Source organism: Gopherus flavomarginatus, chromosome 9 (assembly GCF_025201925.1).
Source record: "Gopherus flavomarginatus isolate rGopFla2 chromosome 9, rGopFla2.mat.asm, whole genome shotgun sequence".
Taxonomy (NCBI): domain Eukaryota; kingdom Metazoa; phylum Chordata; order Testudines; family Testudinidae; genus Gopherus; species Gopherus flavomarginatus.
Window position 1 is genome coordinate 9461471 of NC_066625.1, and position 22800 is coordinate 9484270.

Genomic DNA, 22800 nt, shown 5'->3' on the forward strand with positions numbered 1-22800 from the left:
ACACAAAGCCTTGGGAACATTCTCTGGAACAGTTTAAACAGGGATGCCTGCAGAACTGGCCCCAAGTGCTGTAAATCCAGTTTGTTATAAGAGTTCAGATTCCTTTCTTGCAATTCTTTGTGTTTCCCATGTAAGGTTAGATTTAGAAGAATTTGTGAAAGTCTTTTAACTATCTGGATGCTTAATAGCATTTGTCTTGCCTGCTATGTAAGAGGAGAGGAGTGGTGCTTGAGACTTGTGTCTGAGTAATGTAAAAGCACATCATGTCTCCTTTCCAAACAGGCATAAAAGTGCCTGTTAGGCGAGTTAATCTCCATGGCCAGTGATTCATATGGACCATGGCCAGGGGTTCACCAAAATTAGGCCTTGTCCCATTGCTCCAGTCAGAGAGAAAGCTGGGAAGAGGGACACAATAAGCCTTAAGGAGGCATGTTTAAAGCAAGAGTACGTTCCTTCTCTGATGATATTCCTACTTGGTAGGATTCCATTAAAGTTCCTGTGGCAGGGAGGAGGAATTACAATGCAAACAAACAAAAAAGAAATTTAAGAGGGGTAGGAAGGCAAATGTGAATTCAGCTGAACTTGAGTAGCCAGTAGACAATTATTTGGCATGTTTTAACTAAACACCCAATATTTATACCATTTTAAAGTTGGAGAAAGCAAATCTATGTCTGTCTTGGACTTTCCCCGTCCCTTTTGGCATACATTTAAGCCTAGGTTATTTACCCCTTGAGAGATATGAATTAAAGTGTGAGATTTCGTGCCTTTTAAGACATCAAGGAGGTGCCATGTTTATACTGTGTCTGTGTGCATGGTGTTACTGTGATATTAATTAAAAATGTTGTCTTACATGAGATAAACACTTTTCACAGTGGTTTTTGTTCCTCTTTGACTCTCAAAATACAGGGACTAATGTGAGTTTTTTTATAAATCCTTCCATCAGTGGCTGCAGTGCACAGACAAACACACGTGTGAAACTCCTCTGGTGACTCGAGGGGTTTCAGACCCATAGGGAGACACTGACCTGTTAAAAGAAATAACCAGGGCGTACGAGTTCTCATTTATTTTAAAAGCTGGAGAGGAACCAAACTGATCAGCTACAGAGATAATTGCAGGAAGTGGAGTGTAAGAATGAGATTTAAACAAGAAAACACTCCAGGTGCACAGAGGGATGATTCCTCCAAGAGGAATTGCACAATGCTCTCCACGCTCCTCAAGGACATCACCATGGCTTCCCTAGAGAACACAGATTATAGTGCAGATAGGAGAGCAGCCCTGATCTGTTGCTCCTCTTCTGGACATGTGTACCAGTGGAAATAGCTAGTTAGATGCTTTGGGGAAATTCGGCTTTTGTCTACTAGCCACTGGAGTAGCTGCATCAGTGCAGATCCTTAATGTGAATGCGATTTAGTAGAACTGTTCATTCTGGTTTGAAGTCAACATAGCTGCACCAATGTAAATCTCTCTGCACTGGAGTAAACCATGTCTGCACTTGGGATTGCACCAGGGGGGCGAAAATCCCAGTGCAGATAAGGCTTTGTATAAGAGCTTCCTGCCCATTATTTTTTGGCATGGCTGTGGTGAATACTTTGGGCCACTGATCTTAGCACGTAAAGCCCCAAAGCGACTCTTCTTGGTGCTTTTTCCTGAAATTGATCACACCCTCCCTAGTATGAAACTAACCAGGAACTGCAGGAGACTGAGGACTTTGTGGAGGAGGAAATGGGCACTGGCAACACCAAAAATGTCTAATACTTAGGAACCCTAGCGTAGCACGGAGCTGAAGAACATAGCAGTGTGGTTCCAGGGATCAGGTGAAATATTTCTAGCTGAAGATCCATTAGAGGGAGGAGGAGGAGGGAGCCTCTTGAGGGAGCTGTATGTCTAACCCCATCAGCTTTAAACCCCTTCAGGCCCAGGAGCTTTGGAAGAGGGCTCAGGTTTTTTATGTCTGTCGCTGTGCCCTGCAGAGATGAGTGGTCATTCAGCTCTATGCAGGAACTGGGTTTTGTTGGCGATAGAGAGGAGCAGAGGATGCAGAGAACTTTTGTCACAAAGATACGGCTCAGCCGCCAGTTCAGGAGGTTATTAAAATCAGCTCCTAACAAAGTAAAGTCCCCAGTTTAGATCTAAACCCAAGCCTGTTTGGGACTTCCAAAACCGTGGGCACCTTACTCCAGGTGACTGCGTTATCGCGTGTTTCCATGTCAGAGGCAACAAGAAAACAGCTTTTAAGAATGTTATTTCTGTAAATCCTGGAGTTTGTCACGTAAAAGCTGTCAGTGAGACAGTACAGTGGGCCTGATCCAAAGCCAGTGAAAGCAATGGCAAGGCTCCAAGTTACTGAAGTGGGCTTTGGCTCAATCCCAATGGGGACTGGAAATTCTTTCCAAAGAGCGCAGTTGCTTTCTACCAGGTAATGTTTATTAGGCCATTTTGGCTCTGGTTTCAGAGGGCTGATGGGCTTTTCCATAGTAGGAGGGATTTCTTTTAAAGGTAAAGCTGGCCTTGCACCTGTTGTGCCTCAGCAGAGATCTTCTGAGCTTCAAACTCATCTGGGGAAAGAGGTGGGAACAGATCTCCAGAACCACCCCAACTCCGGGATTCACTCATGTGAATGAGAGAGAAAACAGAGAGGGAGCTTGTGGTTCTTCCCGCTGCCCTCAATCCCCCCCGTTGTCTGTTACACCCACCTCTTGTGTTTTGTCTTCAAGTAAACCGTAAGCTCTTTGGGGCAGGGACTGTGTCTTCCTCTGGGTTTGTGCAGAGCCTGCACAATGGGGAAGTTGATCCTGACTGGAGCCTGCGGAGCTGCTGCAATACAAATAGTCAGACTAAGACTCCTTCTACATCCATGGTGGGCCACTGCCCTGGTCTCTTGGGATTGCAGGCAGCTGGGGGAGAGGGACAGAGAAGTAAGAGCCTGGCTTCGAAGACGTGTAGCCTCCTGTATCCATGGGATTAGAGTTCAGTAAGCTAAACCAGAAACCCAGGAGACTTGTCTATTTCATTCCATCTGCAGATCTTCAGCCCGTTGTCGAGCTGAGTGCAAATGAAAGGACTCCTCAGGTCCAGCCTGCTGGCCTAGGAAGAGCCCTGAGAGCCCTGCAGCTTTAGGAAGGCAATTCTCTCCTTTGTTTTTTTAATTTCTAGGGGAATTCAGTTAATTCTAGTGCTTATGAAAGAGAGTTGGTAGCTCTGCAGGCTTCTTCCACACAACTGGACTCGTGCCCTGACCTGCAGCCTCCCTGCTGCTCCAAATTCTGGTCCCTTGACAGCTCTGCCAATTCATGCAATTCCTGACCTGCCGTGTTGCAGGCACCCAGGAGAGCCGCCCTTCTTTAAGCAGAGATGGCTCAATGCTGGGTTTGGAGAGAGGTATCCAATGGAGACTGAGATAAGGTCACCTGCTTATTTCATACCTGGGCCACCGAGTCACTGTCAGAAGGTCGCCACCTACCTGCTCTGTATTTGAACTGGTGACACAGAGGTGGGGAGACTCCCCTGCCTCTATTGCCAGATCCCTGGCCCCATCTGGTCCTTCATTGTGGCCTGACCCTGCCTTCCTGTCTCGGTCCCCTTCCCAGCGAGTATAAACGTTTTGAGTACTTACAACTCCCAGTGATATCAGTAGGAACTGAGGGTGCTGAGGCCCTTTGGAGATCAGGCCTAGAGATGGATTTAGGGGCCTCACTTTAGACAGCTACAGCTGGAAAATTGGGCCTTTTTCCTCTTTCTTTTAAAAACTTAACCTTTATTTAACTCCAGTGACTGACTAACACTTGGGGTAAAGGAAGCCCATCAATTACAGTTCCATAGCTCACAACAAACACAGGAAGATACGTGATGTCTGAATCAAAGATGATCAGAAAACAAACCCTTTTATTTATTTTAAAAAAAAAGTTTAATTCTTCTGTCTACATCCTAAAGAAGCCTAAAAGGGCTCAGGACCATTATTTTTCCTTCCCCCTTTCCATCTCCCCATTCCAGGCTCTGGGATCCTACTCTTCTTTGGCATTCAGCTGGGTCTGTGCCTTCTCTCTGTTTACTCAGCCACACAGTTCTGTTCCGGGCGAGTGGGGAAGGGAGTATTTTCTGTTGCTTTGTGGTGCTGTGTTTGTTCCAACTACACTAGTCTTGGTTAAAGGGTGATTCGGGGGCTGATATGCGATCTGCCTCCCGTGCTCCCTGCGTGCATTCTTTTCACATGACATCTTTCCCCCATCATTTTGTATCAGAGCGTGTTGGGGCTGTGCCAGGCCTTTTCTTCCCTTTTTTCACTCCCTGCACCCTGATTGATTCTGCTGTTCAGACAATCAAAAGCCAACATGAAAACACGGGGTGGGATGGGGGAGGGGAGGGGAAAGAAGACTGTTGGAAAAGAGTGGTGTTAAAATAAATTGACCCTTTAATCTAGAGGTCATCAGCAACCCCTTGCGTCACTCCCCAGATGAAAAATCACATCTGTGGGGTTAGAGCGGCAAACTGCAGTCCAGTGTCAAAGGTTGGTTAGATTTATGGGTTTTAATATTTGCACTATTGATTGCCAGGCTGTCTCAGGGGTTGTTGCAACAAGCACAATTACTGCACTTTTGACAGAGGTGGTGATTTTGAAGACATTGGGGGGGTGGGTGGTAGTCCTGGGAAAGAGGTTTAGAAGCAATAATAAACCCGGGCACACCGCGTCTGGAATTCTTTCCCCCCTTCCATTCTCTAGCTTTCTCTCCTATCCTGTCCTTTCTTGGCCTCATGCAGATTGGACATTACACATGAATCATGACCTGAAATACCCATGTTAGTCCAGTCTTGCCCCAACTCCTGCTTCCTATTAGCCTGGGAATGCACCTAAGACCCGACTGCTAGCAGCAAATATCTCCAAAGGCTGGTGGTGAGACACTAGATGAGGAGGGCTCTGAGTTAGTACAGAGAATTCTTCCCCAGGTGTCTGGCTGGTGGGTCTTGCCCACATGCTCAATGTCTAACTGATCGCCATATTTGGGGTCGGGAAAGAATTTCCCCCAAGATCAGATTGGCAGAGACCTGGGGTGGTTCACCTTCCTCTGCAGCATTAGGCATGGGTCACTTGCTGGTTTGAACCAGAGCAAATGGTAGATTCTCTGAGACCTGAAGTCTTTAAATCATGGTTTGAGGGCTTCAGTAACTCAGCCAGAGGTTATGGGTCTGTTACAGGAGTGGGTGGGTGAAGTTCTGTGGTCTGCGATGTGCAGGAGGTCAGACTAGCTCATGATGGTCCCACCTGGCCTTAAGTTCTATGAGTATCAGACATAAGGTTAGAGACCACTTGATTCTAGGATCCTATTTCTCCCATCACAAGATACAGGTAACTTCCACTGGAGTGAATTCAATGGGATTTACTCATGTCTTCAGAGTTGAAAGGTGAACTTCCATTTCTGGACATGCATTGTGCTAATAGTTACTAGTTGGGGTGATGAGTCCGAGTGCAGTCCGAGTCCCTCCAGCAGTACCCTCTGTGCATTGGCAGAGGTATGTGTAAATGCTTGTATTCGCTCAGCTTTTAGGACAGACTGATTCTCTTTTGCGTCTGTACCACACTAGCCCTTAACATCGGGAAACTCCTAAAATAGCACAAGAGGTTGGGTTTTCTAGAGTGATTTCAGCAAAGATTTGGTAACTGGAGCCTTCTCTGGGTTCAGATTCCAGCCAAACCACTGGCTGAGGATGTAGCTTTGAAAGGAGAAAAGTCTCTCGTGCAGTTGGAGAACAAACTCAAAGCAAGAACCGTGCTGGAATTCCCTCAATTGTCTGACCTGAGCTTCCCTTAGGAAATAAAAGGCAAACCAAGCACACTAATATTTTTCATTTGAAATGTGCTGGTATGTGAAGAGCATTGGGGGCGGGGGCACATCTTGTTTAATAGCATCTCCTTTGGCAGGTATAATATTACAAAATGCAATGTCAGCAATCCCTGGGCACGGCCCCCTCGCCTGGTGGTAGCCTAGTGGTGGTCCTCTCAACTCCCTGTTGGGAATTAATCCAGGCTCGATGCATGATCCTAATCTGCGTGCCAGAGGGGACTCAGACCCAGTTTAGAAAGAAGCAGAGCACTGAAGCCTGGCTTGGGGAGAGAGGGAGTGTCTATGGTTGCACAATAAAAACCCCTGCAGCTTATGGAGGGGCAGCATTGACTAGTGCAAGAGGGAGACCTGGTTAGTCTGCATTGGCAGGAAATGTGTTGGGTGAGAGGGGTAAGGGAAATGGAGGAAGTTTGGGGCTTCAACAGAGGCCCTTGTAGGAAAGGACAGAACACTCGGAGTCTGTGGGGATTGACCAGTGATGGTGCCGTTTGTAAGTCCTGAGCCCAGCATGGGCACATGGGGATTCCAAAGCAGGGGGAGTGCTGTGCCCCCCTTCTCCATGCCCCTCTGATCTCCAGTGCTCACCTTCAGTACACAGTAACAAGCTGGCTTTGGGTTTGTCCTCCATGTAGGCTGTCATTGTCAAGTCCCTGGACTGACTAGTCACGGTGGGGAGTGAACCACCATCTTCTAGCAATGCAGGGGCTCCTAGCCAGACTCCCTGTGGTTTGGGAGACAATCAGCCAGCTTGGAGCTGCCTCTGGGGTTTACTTCACAGTATGTTTCTTTTCTACTTCCTTTTATATAAACAGACTCTGCAGTCAGGCTAAGGCAGACTCTCAGATGCTGAGAGGATTTGGGATGGTGGTGCCTTTTGTCTGCATTAACCTGAATTTTCTGTTGGCTTCTTTGAGGGGGACAGTGGAGACTTTCATCCACTTCCCAAAGACTTTGTGGGATGACTCCTTTAGGGATTGAAATCTTTGTGTCCATCTCTTCCAAAATCAATGGGTGAAGTTCTGTCCACTGATATCCTAGCCTCTGATGATAAATGGCTGTACCTCTTGTTGAGACACCTGGCATAGAATCCGAGACAGAGAGATGGTCATCCTGAAATAGTGGCTCATCTAACCCATCTGTCAGCAGTAGCCAGCACCAGATGCTTCAGAGAAAGGTGCAAAGAAAGCTCAGAGGAGGCTGTTAGGGATAATCTCCTCCTGGCCTCTGGTAGTTAGAGGTTGGCTCATGTCCTGAAGCATGTTGGTTTTATCCCTTCCTTGGCTCATGGGTTTTGAAGGGATTTTTAATCCTTGCTCTTCTACTGCTGCCTGTTCTCACAAAAGCTGAGGGTTCTCTTTAGCCTATTGCAAATTCTTTGTGGGAATCAAGATTCTTGCCAATGCCATTTAAGAAGAAGAGTGGAGAGACTCCACCAACATTGTGAATGTGGAGTTATGCACAGAATACAGTGTCTCATGGTTGTCACTGTACACTAACCTGTAACTCTGGCAGAGGAGGTAGTATATTGACCGTGCCACACAGCTACTTTTAGCTCACAAATAGCATCAAGAACAACTGTTTGAGTTGTCTGACTCTTTCTATCTCAGGGCTCTATCCTGCTGCTCATCATGGTAGTATCGGAATGCCTCCCTGCATTAGGGCTTGTCTTCATGGACAGCGCTACAGCGGCTCCCCAAGAGGCGGTAGCTATGTTGATGGGAAAAGTTGTCTACATGGGGGTGGGGAGGTTAGGTCACTCCAAGGTATGGATTTTTGACACACCTGAGCGACATAGTTATACCAATATAGGTCTGTGGTGGAGACTTGGCTTTGGATTGGCAATAGCAAAATCCCTGGGGGGCTCCAACAGAGACCGTTGTAGGAAAGGACAGATGTCCCATGGGGGACTCCTGCTCTTTTATTGGGTCTCTGGTTGTGGGGGGCTGGGGAGGTGGGAGAAGAGGGGGAAGTTGTTACAGTGAATGTCTTTCTCCTGCTTTTGTACTTTGGGTGGAGGCTGCTACTTCACTCTCCCTCCCCCACCCTCCAAGGTTGCATTGTTTTCCTTATTACAGAGTATTGTGACCGGGAGCTGAACACTCCTGAAGTCAAGGAAGGTTTTGAGCCAGGGTGTGGATTCTGGCCCATCTCGTAATGAATTAAGGCTAAGGCCAGATCCCCAATGGTATATAGGTGTCTAACTTCCATTGATTTCAGTGAAAGTTAGGCACTTAAATACCTTTGAGGATCTGGGCCTAAGTCTCTCTATGGGACAGCAGTAGAGACAGAAATGCATCTGCTAATACGCTATCAGGAGCTACAACCTGTATTTTCCTCCTTAGCCTTTGTGTCCCAAGGCAGGCCTGGTTAGAGTGAAGAGTGCTGAGTGACCAGGGAATCTATCCAACCCCCCTTTGAAACACACAGGCTTTGTAATAACCAAGGAAGAAGGCAAAAAAATGTATGTGAAGGGCACATCACCTGGGGAAGTTTATACTTAACTTCTCAGAAATATGCCAAGTGTAGTGGGAGTAAAGCAGTGTGTGCAGCCTGGCTCATTGAGGATGAGGGAGGGCAGGGTTCAGGGAATATTTGTTTCCCTCTCCCCTGCCCCAGGGAACATTTTCAAAATGGCTGCAGGGCTCCAAAGGCAAAGATACTGCTCTGGAGAAGGACATGGCTGAGGCTCCTAGAGAAGCCATCTCTGGCAGGGGTTGTGTAGCGTCATTGAGTAGGGGTGACTCTATCCGAGGTTGAGAGATCACCCCAGCCCTCTCCTCAGTTCGCTGCTGGGATTTCTCCAGCTTGCCACTGTCAACCAGATACCATGTGTTCCTTAGGACCCAGCATGGGTCAAAAGATGTATCTAGCAGCTGAGTGGCCAGAGTAGTCAAAGCATGGAATGCGTAGTGCAGTGGCTCTCAGACTTTTGTACTGGTGACCCCTTTCACATAGCAAGCCCCTGAGTACGACCCCCCTCCCATAAATTAAGAAAACATTGTTATATATTTTTAACACCATTATAAATACTGGAGGCAAAGTGGGGTTTGGGGTGGAGGCTGACAGCTCATTCCCCCCATGTAATAACCTCGTCACCCCTTGAGGGTCCCAACCCCCAATTTGAGAACCCCTGACGTAGTGTGATGGGTGACACAGGCCATCAGGACCCAAAGAAGAGCCCCTGTGGTCTTGAATCCCCTATGCCAGCGTTTCACTAAAAAAGGATGTTTGGACTCAGAGGAATCCTCTGAGGCGCTCTAGGGAGGAGGGCAGGGCATCTGGATCCAGTTTACTGGGGAATCTATGGAAAGGCCATTCTGGGGGTGGGGAGTTCGCCTTCCATGCCTCGCAGGGAGAAACTGTAAAATGTAGGTACTTTTGCTGGTGTGTTTTGTATTGTGTAATTACCCTGGTGAACTGAGGGCTTTATTTCTGCACTGGCTCGTCAATTAAGATACCAGGCTTCAGGCCGCAAAGAGTTTCTTCTTCTTGACACCAAACCTGAGCCTTTCTGTGACTTTACAGAAAGGACTGTGGGTCTCAGCCCTCCCACACTTGAATACAAAATTGGTGAGATGGTCAGAACTGTCTTTCCCCTGGATTGGAAGTAGAATCAAACCCCTTAACCTACTTTGTCTGGGTGTAGGTGACTGTATTTTTACAGCTCCAATGTTTATACCATCAGACAGGATTTTAAGCAACCTAAAACCTCTTTCATTCCTGCTTTTGACTGTGCTTCCACTTGGTATAAAAATGGCTTCAAAGTTTTTAAAACAATCTCTTTCTGTGTGCTCACTTCTTCCCATTTGAAACCCAGGTCTGTGCTTCCCTTTCTTTGCTGAAGGAACTTAGAAAGATCTTTGGAAGACTCTGCTAGTGACGGCCTATGAGAATATAACCTGAGCTACAGCTCTCCTACCATTTGGCTTTGCCAAGCTCCTCCAGCACAGCAAGCGAATCCAAGGACTGGATCATTCTAACCGTGACAAGCCAGCAAGAATGCTTCTTAAAACTCCAATATGACCCGTGTACATCACACAGAAGCAGGAGAGGGCAGCAACATTTATTTTTTCGCCTTTGCTGGCCACCGTTGAGCAAAGATTTGTCAGCGACCTCTGTTCAGAAAACAGTTTTAGCCTTTTTTGTTCACTTCTCTTGGATTTAACAAGGCTTCCAAATTCGTGCGTAGCCAACTCCTCAATGGAGCTGCCAGGAAATGCAGCCAGAAACAAGTATGTGCTGATTCTACCCACAGCAAAACAATCTTTTTTTGTTTGGTTGGTTAGTTGGAAGAGGTTTTAAGTTGCCCCAAACCCACCCATAAGCACCTCTGTTACTTTTTGATCTTGGTGGTATTCAGTTCTGTGGGGTGCTGAGCGCTCTGGCCCTGTCTAGCACAGCATGTAAGCGCATGCTTAACTTTAAGCACATGTGAAGCCCTATTGATGTCCATGGGGTATAAGAACTTTTCTGGGTTGGAGCCGGAGTGCACAGGTCCTTGCAGGATCAAATCCGTAGCAATTGATTCACTGCAGCTTTAAGTTCTTTGCCTCGTTCCCTGGATGATTCGGAGACGTTTCTGGCCACCTATCACTGTACCATTTTAAGCACTAAGATGGGGTCACATGCTCTGCCCCCAGTTAAATTCTCTCATGCTAGGAATGACTCTTCATCGTAGTACAATCCCTTCTTGCAAGAGGCATGAATCGTAGTTTTACCATGAGATCCAAGCAAGGGGTCAGGCATGGTTGCACTGCCCCTGGAGCAGCCCAGGAGGGAGCCCTGACTTGCTGTGTTTCTCCTGGTCTCCCCACAGCGACAGGGAGAGAGTAAACTGTGCCGGGTCTATAGGTGGTGATCCGTAGGCACATGCTGGGGGGGAGCCACTTCCTGCCCCCTCCCACCCTTGTGCATGGGGCCAAGGGGAAGTGCAGGATTTCCAGCACCAGCTCCCCCGATGCAGGAACCCCATGTGCCTCGTGGCATGGTGTAGCCAAGCTGCAACTTTGCCAAAGATTAGAGTGTTAATATTGAGTGTGTTACTGGGCCCTCCTACACATGCCCGTGTAATGGTGAGGGCTGCTCTTCGTTCCTTCCAGGTCTCTGTGGTAGGAGAGCCTTGAGTGTGCTGCTCCAGGAGCTGCTGGTGCTGCTCTGTGTGTCCGTGTCCATGTCCCCTCTACTGCCTGCTGAAGTACTAAGGGAGAGCTGCCCAGGATGCACCTGTGGAAACACAGTTAGGGGGCGTGGTGCATGGCTGTGTTGTGAAAATATTGCTGTGTAGACGCAGCGCAGCCACGTTTGTTTCAGCTGGGTCAGGTGAGTGTCATGTATTGGTTACTGAAAGGCGTGTAGCATGGGGAAGGGCCTTATTCCCCCATTTTGCTTGGCCTTGGGATGAGCCATGTGTTAACCTTGGTGCTTACGCCCTGCAAAAGCCCTTGGCTGTGGCATAGAGGCACCATTCATGTTTTTGAACTGTAGGCTTTCCAGGGACTGTGTCTTTATTGTAAGTATAAGTCCAGCACCATGGGGCCCTGCTCCAGCACTGGGGTCCCTAAGTGTTACTGCAGTAAAGGTTGTTATTTATTGCTTTCAAGGCAAGGTCCCCCAGCAGATCCCTCCGCCCCCCATATGGTAGGAATTGCAATATGGATAGGGCCTCAGTGGAGAGTGAATGTATGGGAGAGGAAGAGCAACCGAAGATTAGGAACTCTGCCAATTGTTTAGCCCTCTCCTCGTAACTACTGGGAGATGAGGAGGCTGAAGGCTTATTGCTGATGAATGCAAAGTAGCAATTTCTAGTCATCTGCCTCGGAAGAGTCAAGTACAAGCAAATATTAGGGTTGTGTGTATTGCTTGTATGTAAACATATATGCTAATTAGGTCCAGCCTTTGGGCTGCTGTCAAGTTGCCAAGGCCACTTTGGGTTCCTCTGATTTAGGAGGTGCTCGCAATATTTCCCTCTCCCCTTCAATTAGACCAAACCCACATGCTGGCTGGAGTCGGATTTGTAAATTTCAATTTCTACTGGAGCAGCAGAAGCTCTGACTGTGGCTTTGTAACAACTGCTCTGAAAACAGACTCCCTAAACTTTAATCGGCCGCCCTCCCAATAACCCCCTTGCTGTCCCCGAGAATTGAAGCACGTTTTCTTTATCTGCTCCTAAGCAGGATTTATTATCCCCAGGACTTCCTGTGCTTTCTTTCAACATGCTCCGTTTCTTTTCGAGAACAATAAATCAAAACTGTTTGTTTCATTTTCCTGCCATGGCCTCTCTCTGCAGTAATTGCACTCGTGTGACAGCACCGGGACAGCCTGGCTCTCTGCACAGCTTCAGTCTGCTGGCATGTGGGGGATCTCTCCCTGACTGTGTTGGTGGGGGGGAGTGAAAAATTCAACTCCCTTACCCCCCAACCAATTTTCCATCCTTTGTTTACCATAGAAATAAACCTGAGTCAAGTATTGACATTTCAGCAGATCTCACCTATGGATTGCGTTTTCATTGGGTGGCTGGGTTTAAGGCTGTGCTTTGACCAGATCCTGGATGTCTTCGTTGGGGGTCTAAGGAACCTCTAAGCCCCATAAAGGGTGAGCAGTGGACACAGACTGGAACCACTCCTGTGAAAACAAGTGCCCTGCACTGGCTGACTGGATCGCTGATGCCCGGGGTGTGGGCTTTGCCAACCAAAACCGAACCAAGGACAGTTACCAAACAGCCCTGGCCTGGCCCCCGGAGAAAGGAGCTACAAGAGGAAAATGAGAAAACACGCTAAGTGTCACATGGTGAACACTTCTGATTTACAAACCCGCCGAGCAGCCAGAATGAGCCTGGCTTTGTTTGGGGAATGGGGGGATTCTTTCTTTTGAAACGGAGAAGCCGTTTAAGTGTCTTTCAACGTAAAGAGAAAGTGAGACACTGTACAGAACACACTGGGATAGGGTCCTTGCCGCATGCGGCTTAAACAAGATGGCACAATGGACACAAATGGCTCTTCGGCCAGAGGGAGGCGATGCAGATTACTTGGTGCCGTAAGTTTGTATGGTGCTTCCTAAAGAGAATGAAGAGCTGGCCCCTGCCCCAAGCAGCCTGCAGGCCAAGTGCTTTGAATGTAGCCGAGTTAATGCTGGGGCGAGAAGGGTGGATGTGCGGAAGAGACCATGGCAACCTTGCAGCAGCTGGGCTGAGAGGGAACTACCAAAGCCAGAGGAAGCATGAAAGGAAGGAGGAGGATCCAGAGGGTGTGGTGAAGCAGGAAAAGGGCAGGGAGGAGAACTGGAAACAAGGATGTATAAATGAGGCCAGGGCCAGGTCTACACTACACACTCATTTTGGGATAAGAAAATCTCTTGGGTATGAAAAATCCCACGCCGAGCGACATAGTTACACTGACCATAACGTGCTGTGTAGGCAGCGCGGTGGTGGAGTTGTTATGCCGACGTGAGTAGGTACGCTTTCCCGTCAGCTTAGAGAGTCTTCACCAGAATCGCTACAGTGGCGCAGCTGCATCGGGGCACCTGTACTGATGCAAGTTTGTAGTGTAGACCTGTCCTGTGCTGGCCTGGGCATGAGAGTGAAGGAGCAGTGATCTTCTCTTACTGTGCTCAGGAAAACCCACCCATGACTCATGGAAAATACTTCATGTGTAGAGACAACTCTGCCTGTCACATTTTCCATCTTTTGTCCTTTATAATTTTTCTTTTCTTCTAGGGATGTTAGAATGAAAACTTCCAGGAACCTTGACCTTCAGAGCCTATTTACTCATTCTCCACCTGAAGACATTGTTCTGTCTGGAATGTTAGCTATGGAAATTATGATGCCACTAATGGAGGATTACACTTTTGGGTGGGGAATAAGCTGATTGGATTTCTAGAGGCTGCGCCTGAATTCATCCCTGAAACTGCAGAGGGAATCTGGCATGTTTCTGTCTTGCCTGTGCAGCTTTTCATATCCTAGTATCAGCATGTACAACAACTTGCACTATGCATACACAAGTGCATGGTGTCTGTGTGCCTGGCTGCGGTTTGTATGGGCTAGGGTGAGTTTTCACGTGACCCCAAGCATGGCCATGCAAAATCAGAATGCAGAATTGCATTTGCAATTCTAGCGGCTCAAAAGAGGCCCCTTTTGGAAATATTACTCAGACTAATGCGCTGTTAGCCTGTTTTCATGCAAATATCCCTGTGTACATAAATGAGTGAAGAAAAATACAGAACATATGGTCTAGCTGCATCTCTACAGAATGTTTTTTCCAAGCTTCCCACAAGTAGGCCTGCCCTGTGTTTTGAAATACGTTCTGTTGTCAAACTGCCATCCAAAAATTAGAGATGGGTCAGAACCGAAGCTCTGGATCTCAGCAGCCTGGAGCTTTGGGGAACCCTGAATCTGAAATTCCTGATTGCCCCCAATCTCTGCAGTGGGCTAAATCAGACCCCTGAGTTTGCATAATCTCAGATTTCAGAGCAGTTTAGATCCAGATCTGAATTCTGCAGCTTGGGCTTATCTGTACTGGAAAATACAGAAAGCATTGAAAGATTTTCTTCGTTGCTACAGGGAGCTGCTGAATTCTGCCCACGAATTCAGCTGCTATGCACATGGAACATCAGGATGAATGGACCGTTTGGGGTCCTTTAAGCAACTAGTCTGGGGGAAGCATCCATCTGTAATAAGCCCTTGGTTCCCAGTTCTCCTGTTTGATTTCCATATGCCCTTCTCCTGCCCAAATTTTGCACCTCCTAAGGGTGGGAGGTGTCTCCAACTCTGCAGCTGATACTTACTGAGCCTTTTTTTAGCTTCCTTGTGATGGGATCCCCCTGGGGCACAGCCTGGGACTGTGGGACCACTGTGCGCCCTTAACTTCCCAGTCTGGGCTGTCTCTCGCAATGCTTTGCTAGGGACCAGTAGAAAACCCCTCTAGGCATTATCACTCAGCCAACTGCATGTGGAGCCCCACACCCACCTAGATTGCATGTAATGCTCCCAGAGCCACTCATAAATCACACAGAGAAAGGCACCAGAGCCAAATCCTCCTAGCTCCCAGCACTGTACCCCAGGAATATACCGTCTTGCACTGCTTAAGATGAGCAATGCAGACTTACTTATTGGTTCACCGCTTCATCAATGGAAAGTGGATATCATAGAATATCAGGGTTGGAAGGGACCTCAAGAGGTCATCTAGTCCAACCCCCTGCTCAAAGCAGGACCAACCCCCAATTTTTGCCCCAGATCTCTAAATGGCCCCCTCAAGGATTGAACTCACAACCCTGGGTTTAGTAGGCTAATGAGCTATCTTTGCAAAACCTGAGCAGATTTGCCACACACTTCAAGCAAACTCACTGGTAAAGATAAACAGTTAAATTAATTGACTACAAACAATAGATATTAAGCGATAGGCAAAAAGTCAGTTAGTTACCAAAATAAAGTGAAATTTAAGCACACAGGCTAAACTCTCAACCCTATTAGACTGGGCAAGAACTAGATTAAGCAGTTTTTCTCACCCCCACTGGATATTGCAGTTCATAGTACACAGATTTTACCCTTGAAATCTGGGCCAGTCCCTTGAGTTGGAGTCTTCAGAGTGTCCTTGTTGCTTGCAGCGTAGGTGGGCGAAGGGAAAAGGCCAAGCATGTGGCCACTGTCTGTTGTATACCCTCAGTCCATGTGCTTGGAAAACAAGTCCGGGCATGTCTGGGTGCATTACTGAGTCTCCAGGCAAGATTGAGCAGTTCCCCTGGTGTGGGCTCATGCAGGTAAGTCATTGCATCATAGCTCCCTTGCTGGACAATAACAAGGAGTCTGGTGGCACCTTAAAGACTAACAGATTTATTTGGCCATAAGCTTTTGTGGGTAAAAAACCTCACTTCTTCAGATCCACGCATCCTTGTTGTTTTTGTGGATACAGACTAGCACGGCTACCCCCTGATACTTGCTGGACAATGGTTGTTGATGGGTTGATTGACAGTCCGCCTGGGTGTTGGCTACTTTCCTTGCTGTTGCCTCTGGGGAGCTAATATCTGGCTGATTCCCCAACTTACAGCCTATTTTAATGACCACCATACAACACAATTGTCATAACTTCATGTGCATTAATGATACACATCTATGGATAGAGAAATGACTTTCAGCAGATCAGACCCTTTCCCCTGATACCTTACAAGGCATGCTTTATATGCAAGATCACGATTATATGAAAATGTGGAATATGGGGGTTCCAGGACACTTCCTCAAGGTATAGAGTGTCACATTCCTAATGTCCAGAAACTCTCCTGCGCCTTCAGAGCTCTTGATTTGTTTTGAGACTTCCAAGTTTAGATGATGCTATTCAGGGGTCCATGTCAAGAGTGACCCAGATTAGTTTGTCTCCTATTCTGCTCACGGGGCAGGTACCTGTGTTTGGCTGGGGCATCCCACTATTGCAGTGGTAAGTTAGAACCCTCTGAAAATGGCACCGAGTTTTGTGACTGTTGGAGCATGGGGAGAGGAGGAGGAACTGAGAACATCAGGGCCCCATTTCCTTCCAGACTCTCATTTTCTTTTCCCTTGTGAGGCACTTGGGAGATTCATCGTGGGCCTGTTTGCATGCAGAATCCCTGGGACAATCTGAACCCCTTGCATGAGAACACCATCTATGGTCAAAGTTTGCCCTCTGGGACTGGAAAGGCAAATGCCAAGACCACGATTAAACTGTCTAATTCTAGAGGCTCACTGAGACTGCTTTATATTTAACTGTTCTGGTTTTTCTTGGGATCATTTACAGATAAGTGACAATCATCTTCCTCCTCTGCCCCACCCCACCCCCGCTATTTTCCACTAAATTTTATCTTGTCATTTCCCTTCCCCCGCCCCTTCTCAGGCCGTCCTCTCAGTGGTTTTTTGGAGTGACGACGTTATGGCTTCATTTGGAAGGGAGGATGGAAAGTTATTTTCAACCCCCAAATTAGAAACAGAATGATATTTGATGTTGCATTTTGGAAGGGATGGCGTGTGTCATGCTTCAGCAATGAAGGGCCCTCACCGAGGAGGAGCAAGCATTTAAAAAAAAAAAGTCTATCTTGACTCCTGAGACCTGGTTTCCGTCCCCTGGCTCTGGAAGGGATCTGATCCTGGGAAGTGCTGAGCACCCACAAGCTTTCTGGCATCTGTGCTGAGAATGTTTGCAGGGGGTGCCTAGCACCTTGAGGAATTGAGCCCTCCTGACCTCTGAGCACTTTCCCTCTCCCTGCTGCAAATGAAAGTGCTTGCAACAGAGCCCCAAAGCTCTCCCACTTTCCTTAAGCTGCAAGCTCATCCCTGTAGCAACCGTCACTGCTACAAATTGAAATGGGGAGACAGGCGCTGCTGCAGGCGGCAGCCCGCTTCAGTCATTTACAAACGTGCCATCACTAAGGGGACTGAGCAAATTAAAGCAATTAAGAAGCTTCAAGGCAAGCGACCACTATTTCATTCCAGCACCACAGGCTGCTTTGCTGTGGAGCTCCGTGCACTCATGTCCTGCATGTGTGTGTGTGTGCGTGTGCGCGTGTGTTCGTTCCAGTGTGCAGGTGCATTTTGGTTCTGTAGGGTGACACCGCCTTTGTTTTGATTGGATTATTCAGTGGGCAGAGAGAGAAGGAACATAAGTGATCTTGGCCAAATAGGAACCTGTCCACTTATATTTGACAGTGTTGTTTTGGATGAAAATGGGCTGATAGTCAAACTTTTATTTTTTTTTTTTTTTGCAACACCTTTTTTGTTTCCAAAAAACTTGAAAAAGTGGGGGAGGAAGGAAAGGAAATGCTGGGGTGGGGATTGTTTTTGTGTTTTAAGAAGTGCAGGCATGGAAAGAACTTCCCTTTGAAATTGAATTTTTCAAAATGCAACACATGTTTTTCCCCCACATCAATGTATTTAATTAAAAGTGAGAAATTTCAAATGAAATGAAAATAGTACATCTTCTCTCAATCTTCCATGGTAAAAATCAACCCTTTTTCAACTAGCTCTGCTTCCAAATGTCACTTTCCCCTTGCACCCTTTCAGCAGCGGAGAGGATCCCCAGAGATGCTGGAAAGGCAGAGAGGACAGTAGAAACAGCAGCCCTACAAGTGCTCTCGTGTAACAGCGCTTCTCCTTCTCCGCATGTGTGCACGCTTCAAAGTCTGAGCCGTAGAGACCAAGATATGGCCGCTGCAAAGGAGCTGTGCTCTAGCTTCCATTCCAGTGGTGCTGTTGTTTTGGGCTGTGGGCCGTTTCAGTCTCTTGGCCATCTCCTCCCTCCATCTGACAGCCACAGTGCCTGCTCAAAAGGCCTGTGTTCTCCTGTGCGACTTGCGGGTGCTCCCTCCACTCCTAGGTCTCAAACCCTGGCTCTGAATGGTGAGCAGATGATCGTGGGCAACTTTTCATCTGACACAATGCTTTCTGCCTTCAAACACGTGCCCTCCTCCCAGAGCTTGGGTGACATTTGCGCTTCTGACCTGGTAATGCCCTGAGCAACCTTGGGATGCTACTTGGCCAAGATGGCCATAGAAGAAACGCTACTACAGACAACATGTATCTTCCAACAGAGGGGTGGAAGCTTTGCTCATGTGAGGCATGAGAAAAAATGATTCTGTTGGAGGAGAGGATTCCAGCTCCAATCCATTCATTATTCTCTGTGTGGGCATGTGGTTGTAGTGGCGTTGCTAGTACTTGCTCTCTGAACAGCTACAATGCAGCCTGTCCTTTAGCATGACCACCCAGCTTGTCTGTTAATAGGTGTCCCTTATGTAGTGCTTAATGTCCCATTATCTGTACCCAATAAGGAGTGGCCAGGGAGTGTTAGATCAGGTTATAAAGTCTGTTTCTAAGCAACTGTATAAAGGTCAGATGCTGATAAAACTGTAGCTGTGTGTGTAGGGGTGTCCCATTGGGGGGAAAAAACAGGTCTCGTTTTCCTGCAGCTGTGTTCTAGATGGTCACTCTACTGCCTTGCCTGCCCCAAGCAGAAAACTTTGTGTATATGGACTGTATTTGCAGCTCCCAGCAGCATTCTCCCTACTCTGTCCAGGTCTCCACTACAGACCTATATTGGTATAACTGTGTCATTCAGGGGTGTGAAACCCCTGAGCAACACCATTATACCGACCTAACCCCCTGTGTAGACAGTGCTATGCTGACAGGAGGGCTTCTCCGGTCAACATAGCTATCTCCTCTTGGGGAGCTGGATTAACTACGTAGACAGGAGACACTCCCCATCTTCACTTAAGCACTACAGTGGGCCTGCTCTCAGTTGCAGTGATGACTCTCAGTCAGCGTAGTACCGCCATGCATGCCTCACGGCAGCGGGGCTCCCTAGAGCAGTATGTGCTCCGCCACGGATTGTCAGGGTTCCCTGGGTCTGTCAGAAAGCTGCACTTCTCTTGGGCACCCTCTTGTAAGTACTTTCCTTAGCATTTGCTTCCTTCACTAGTTGAGGCTCAGTCTGGCCGTTGAAGGATTTCCGCAGTAAGGGCCTGTCTTCACAGCTAATGAAGGTGTGTGGTGGGTTTTTTTTTTTTTTTTTTTTTTTTTACCTCAGAGTAACTAACACACGTCTGCTATCCTGAGGTGAAAACAGGGCAGATTAGGCACTCTGTTTTTTATCATGAGGTTAAACTCCTCGAAGTCAAACTCTGGAGGGATATAGGGCTGTTTACCTTGTACTAAAACTAGAGTGCCTGGCCTTCATGGTGTTTCTCTACCTTGGGATAGCTTGTGTGCAAGTTACCATGAGGTAAAAAAATACACCTTTTTATCAATGCAGATAGGCCCTCAGAGATGGGGAAAGCACCATCTGGTGATCTAGTCTGTTCCCAGTCTCTACCAGTGCAGGACTGGTCCCTGTAGTACGTTCTCAAAACCTCTTCCCGACCATCACCATGGTACAGCAAATTTTTCAGGACACTTCCTCCCATCTAGCCAGAAAGTGGTTCGATGTTGGCCCTGATCCCCTGAAACCTAGTTGTGACCCCTCTGCCCCAGTCAAGAGCTCATGCTACAGTATTTTCCTCAGTGCATTTCTGGCTGTGCCATCCCACCCATTGGCTTGTTATGGTAGGGGATGTTCATGAGAGTTAGGCTGCTGTCTTTATTTACCTGGCTACATTAAAAGGGACCACCAGATGGTTAAAACACAAAGAATTCTCCTTGCTGGTGGTATGAATAATGTCTGGCATGTTTAAAAAGGACAGTTTCAAAAATCCAAATTGCTTCTTGCTATTGGTGCTATTCTTTAGCTTCCTCCCCCGCCCACCCCCCTAGTCTCCACTAGCAAACCTAGGCTTGTCATTTTCACTTTTGTCCCAAGTCCATTTCGCTTCCTGGCTGTCATACGCTAGTGCTCAGATAACACTTGATCCTACACACAGTGAAATCAGTTGCGGAGTTCCCATTGACTTTAATCATAGCATATCAGGGTTGGAAGGGATCTCTGGAGGTCATCTAGTCCACCCCCCTGCTCAAAGCAGGACCAATCCCCAACTAAATGGCACAGGATCAGGGCCTTACAGAGGTGAAAGGTGTCATATGTCTACAGGACTAGCCGGTGCTGGAATGCTTAGCCTACAGACACTGCATGGGGAATGTTGAAATCCAACCAAAATCAGTTTTTTTAAAAGGCATGAAACAGACTCTATTAATAGTAACTGTGTGATGAAATGTTTCTTAACACAATCTACAGGCTGAGTTCACACCACATGCCAGGTGACAGCTTTTCTTTTTTTAAACCAGTCTAAAAACCAACTCCATTATAAGCTATTCTGGAGATCTGCAAACGGATAGAAGAGCCAAAGGACAGCTCAAAGTCTCTGTCAGGGTGAAGTTCTGTATAAAACTATGCTCAGGAAAGCTCTTCCTTCTGCTAGCCTTTCTGCTAGCCCTAGCTCCCCCAAAGCCTTTCCCCTCCAGGCTTTGTCTAAGAGTCAGACCCAAGTGCTCTCCTGCCATGTCCAACGATAACAAGAACCAAAATGCCAAAGCTTACATTTTTGTGCATATATCCCAAGGGACGGCCTGTTGGAGAGCAGGAAGTCGGTGTCCTGAGAGTCAGACATTCCTAGGATATTGAAAAGGTCCAGCATTGCAGCTTGTGAGGAAACAAAGTACCATGTAATGGTCGGAGGGATCAGGCAGAGTGGTGCTGCTTCCAGAAACGGCATGTTTGTCCTCTCTAGCTCCTTTCTGCAGCACCTTCTGGTGTGGTGCGTAACTGAGGCCTGATCTGTACACATTTATATAGGTATAAGCACCTTCACTGTCCATGCTCCTGGGGTTGTACTGCTTTGACCATACTGGTATAGTTAATGCACTGTTCTAGCATAGGCAAGGCCTGACTCTCTCCCACACATTCCCATGTCTGCAAGTCCAGCCCCAACAGCTGATAAATGTTAACAGACCCCACGTCTGCAGAGTTAAAATACTGGAGTCTCCGCTCTAAAGGTTAAGCAAACTTGCCTTATACAAAGTACCATCGCATGCTTCCCAGTCTCCCTGAATATTTCATGCCCCAGGTGAGCATGTCTCTGCCTGTGGCTGGTGAACGGCCTGCCAGTAAAACATTCCTTCCCCTGAGTATCCCAAGGGGGGAGCCCAGACAGCACAGCCTGTTTTTTGGGTTTTTTTTTTATTCTCCATTTCATGGGTAACACTTTGTATGGAGGCTCCAAAAATAAACCTATAGTTTAGATTTAATAAGACACTTATTGTATGTTAAATACCAATGGCTGATAGGAAACATGTGTACTGAGGATTAACAGCTGTGTAAAAGATAAAGGGCAGAGTTAAACCTCAGAACAGCCTGTTTCAAATAATCCATTGCTATTGCAATATGGTGCAATAACGATTGTAATAAACAGAACTGAACTCATTGGTAAAGACAGATACTGTATGTTCCAGATCACCCGGTTATTAACCTCTCCTGGTGACGTCGCACTATGAAAGACAGCACTATCTAGGGTAAAGGAGCTGGACCGTCGCTCAGATCGGTCCTTTTCGGTCTAATATTTTGAATGTATTTCTCTCCCCCCATACAGAAGAATGAACATGCCAGAACACCAAAGGTACGTGCACTTTATTCAGAGAGGATGCTTAAGGCACTGGATCTAAATATGGGGGCTGAGGATTCAAATTCCAGCTCTGCCACAGACTTGGGCAGATCAGTTGAATTTCTTTGTGCCTCCGTTCCCTCTTTTGTAAAATGGGGATCAGATTACATTTCTCCTACCCTGTCTTGTCTGTTGAAACTGTAAGGTCTTCAGGAGAGAGAGACTCTTACTGTGTGTCTAGCACTGTGGGGGCCCTGATTCCAGTTGGGGCTTGTTGGCACTACTCTGGTGCACACACGTACACACACACCATAGGGCCCTAAGCCTACAAGCTGACCTGGGCAGGTGAACTTCTGGCCATGTACTTTGGGGCATAGTTTGCCCTTCTTAATAATAATTTCCTGGCATAGTTCATTGCCTGTAGAAACAGTGGAGAAAGAAGAGCCAAAGGGTGCTAAATGGCCTAACCCATTTCATGACATTCCACATCATGTTTACAAGGGGACTGTGTTTAATCTGTGAATGGCCAGGGAGTCTTTTTCCTATCCTGGATGTGTTGTCTGTCTATGTAGGGAAGCCCCGAGTTGCTGGGGTGAATGCTGATCCAGCCTAGCGCTGGAGGCGGAAATAGCCTTCCCGAGTGAGCCGCGTGGCATACAACATGCTGCAATCCAGTAGCCAAAGCCCTGTTTTCAGTCACTCCAAGTACAACCTGAGGTGACGTTTCTCACGTTTGTTCAAAACTGATTGGTGAATTCTGTGGGGTGGGCGGGAGGGGAATGTGAAGACCCCAGAGCTATTGGAGAGTGTAATAACTGCCCTACCTCCCCCAAACAACAGCAAAGTGCCCTCACCGTATGCTGTGTTCCTTCTTCCTGCCCCGGCCAATGTCCCCTTCCATTTTAACTCCCTATCGAATTACTTT

The 22800-nt window shown here is 47.4% G+C and overlaps 1 protein-coding gene across 1 annotated transcript in view; it reads left to right on the top strand.

The window, feature by feature from the left end:
- The window catches only part of FBXL18 (F-box and leucine rich repeat protein 18), a 103206-nt gene extending 80616 nt beyond the window's left edge, over positions 1 to 22590 (top strand). The window contains exon 6 of the transcript XR_007776142.1: positions 22448 to 22590. The gene's annotated coding sequence lies outside the window, so the exon portion shown is untranslated. The remainder of the gene's footprint in view (positions 1 to 22447) is intronic.
- The last annotated feature ends 210 nt before the right edge of the window (positions 22591 to 22800 follow it).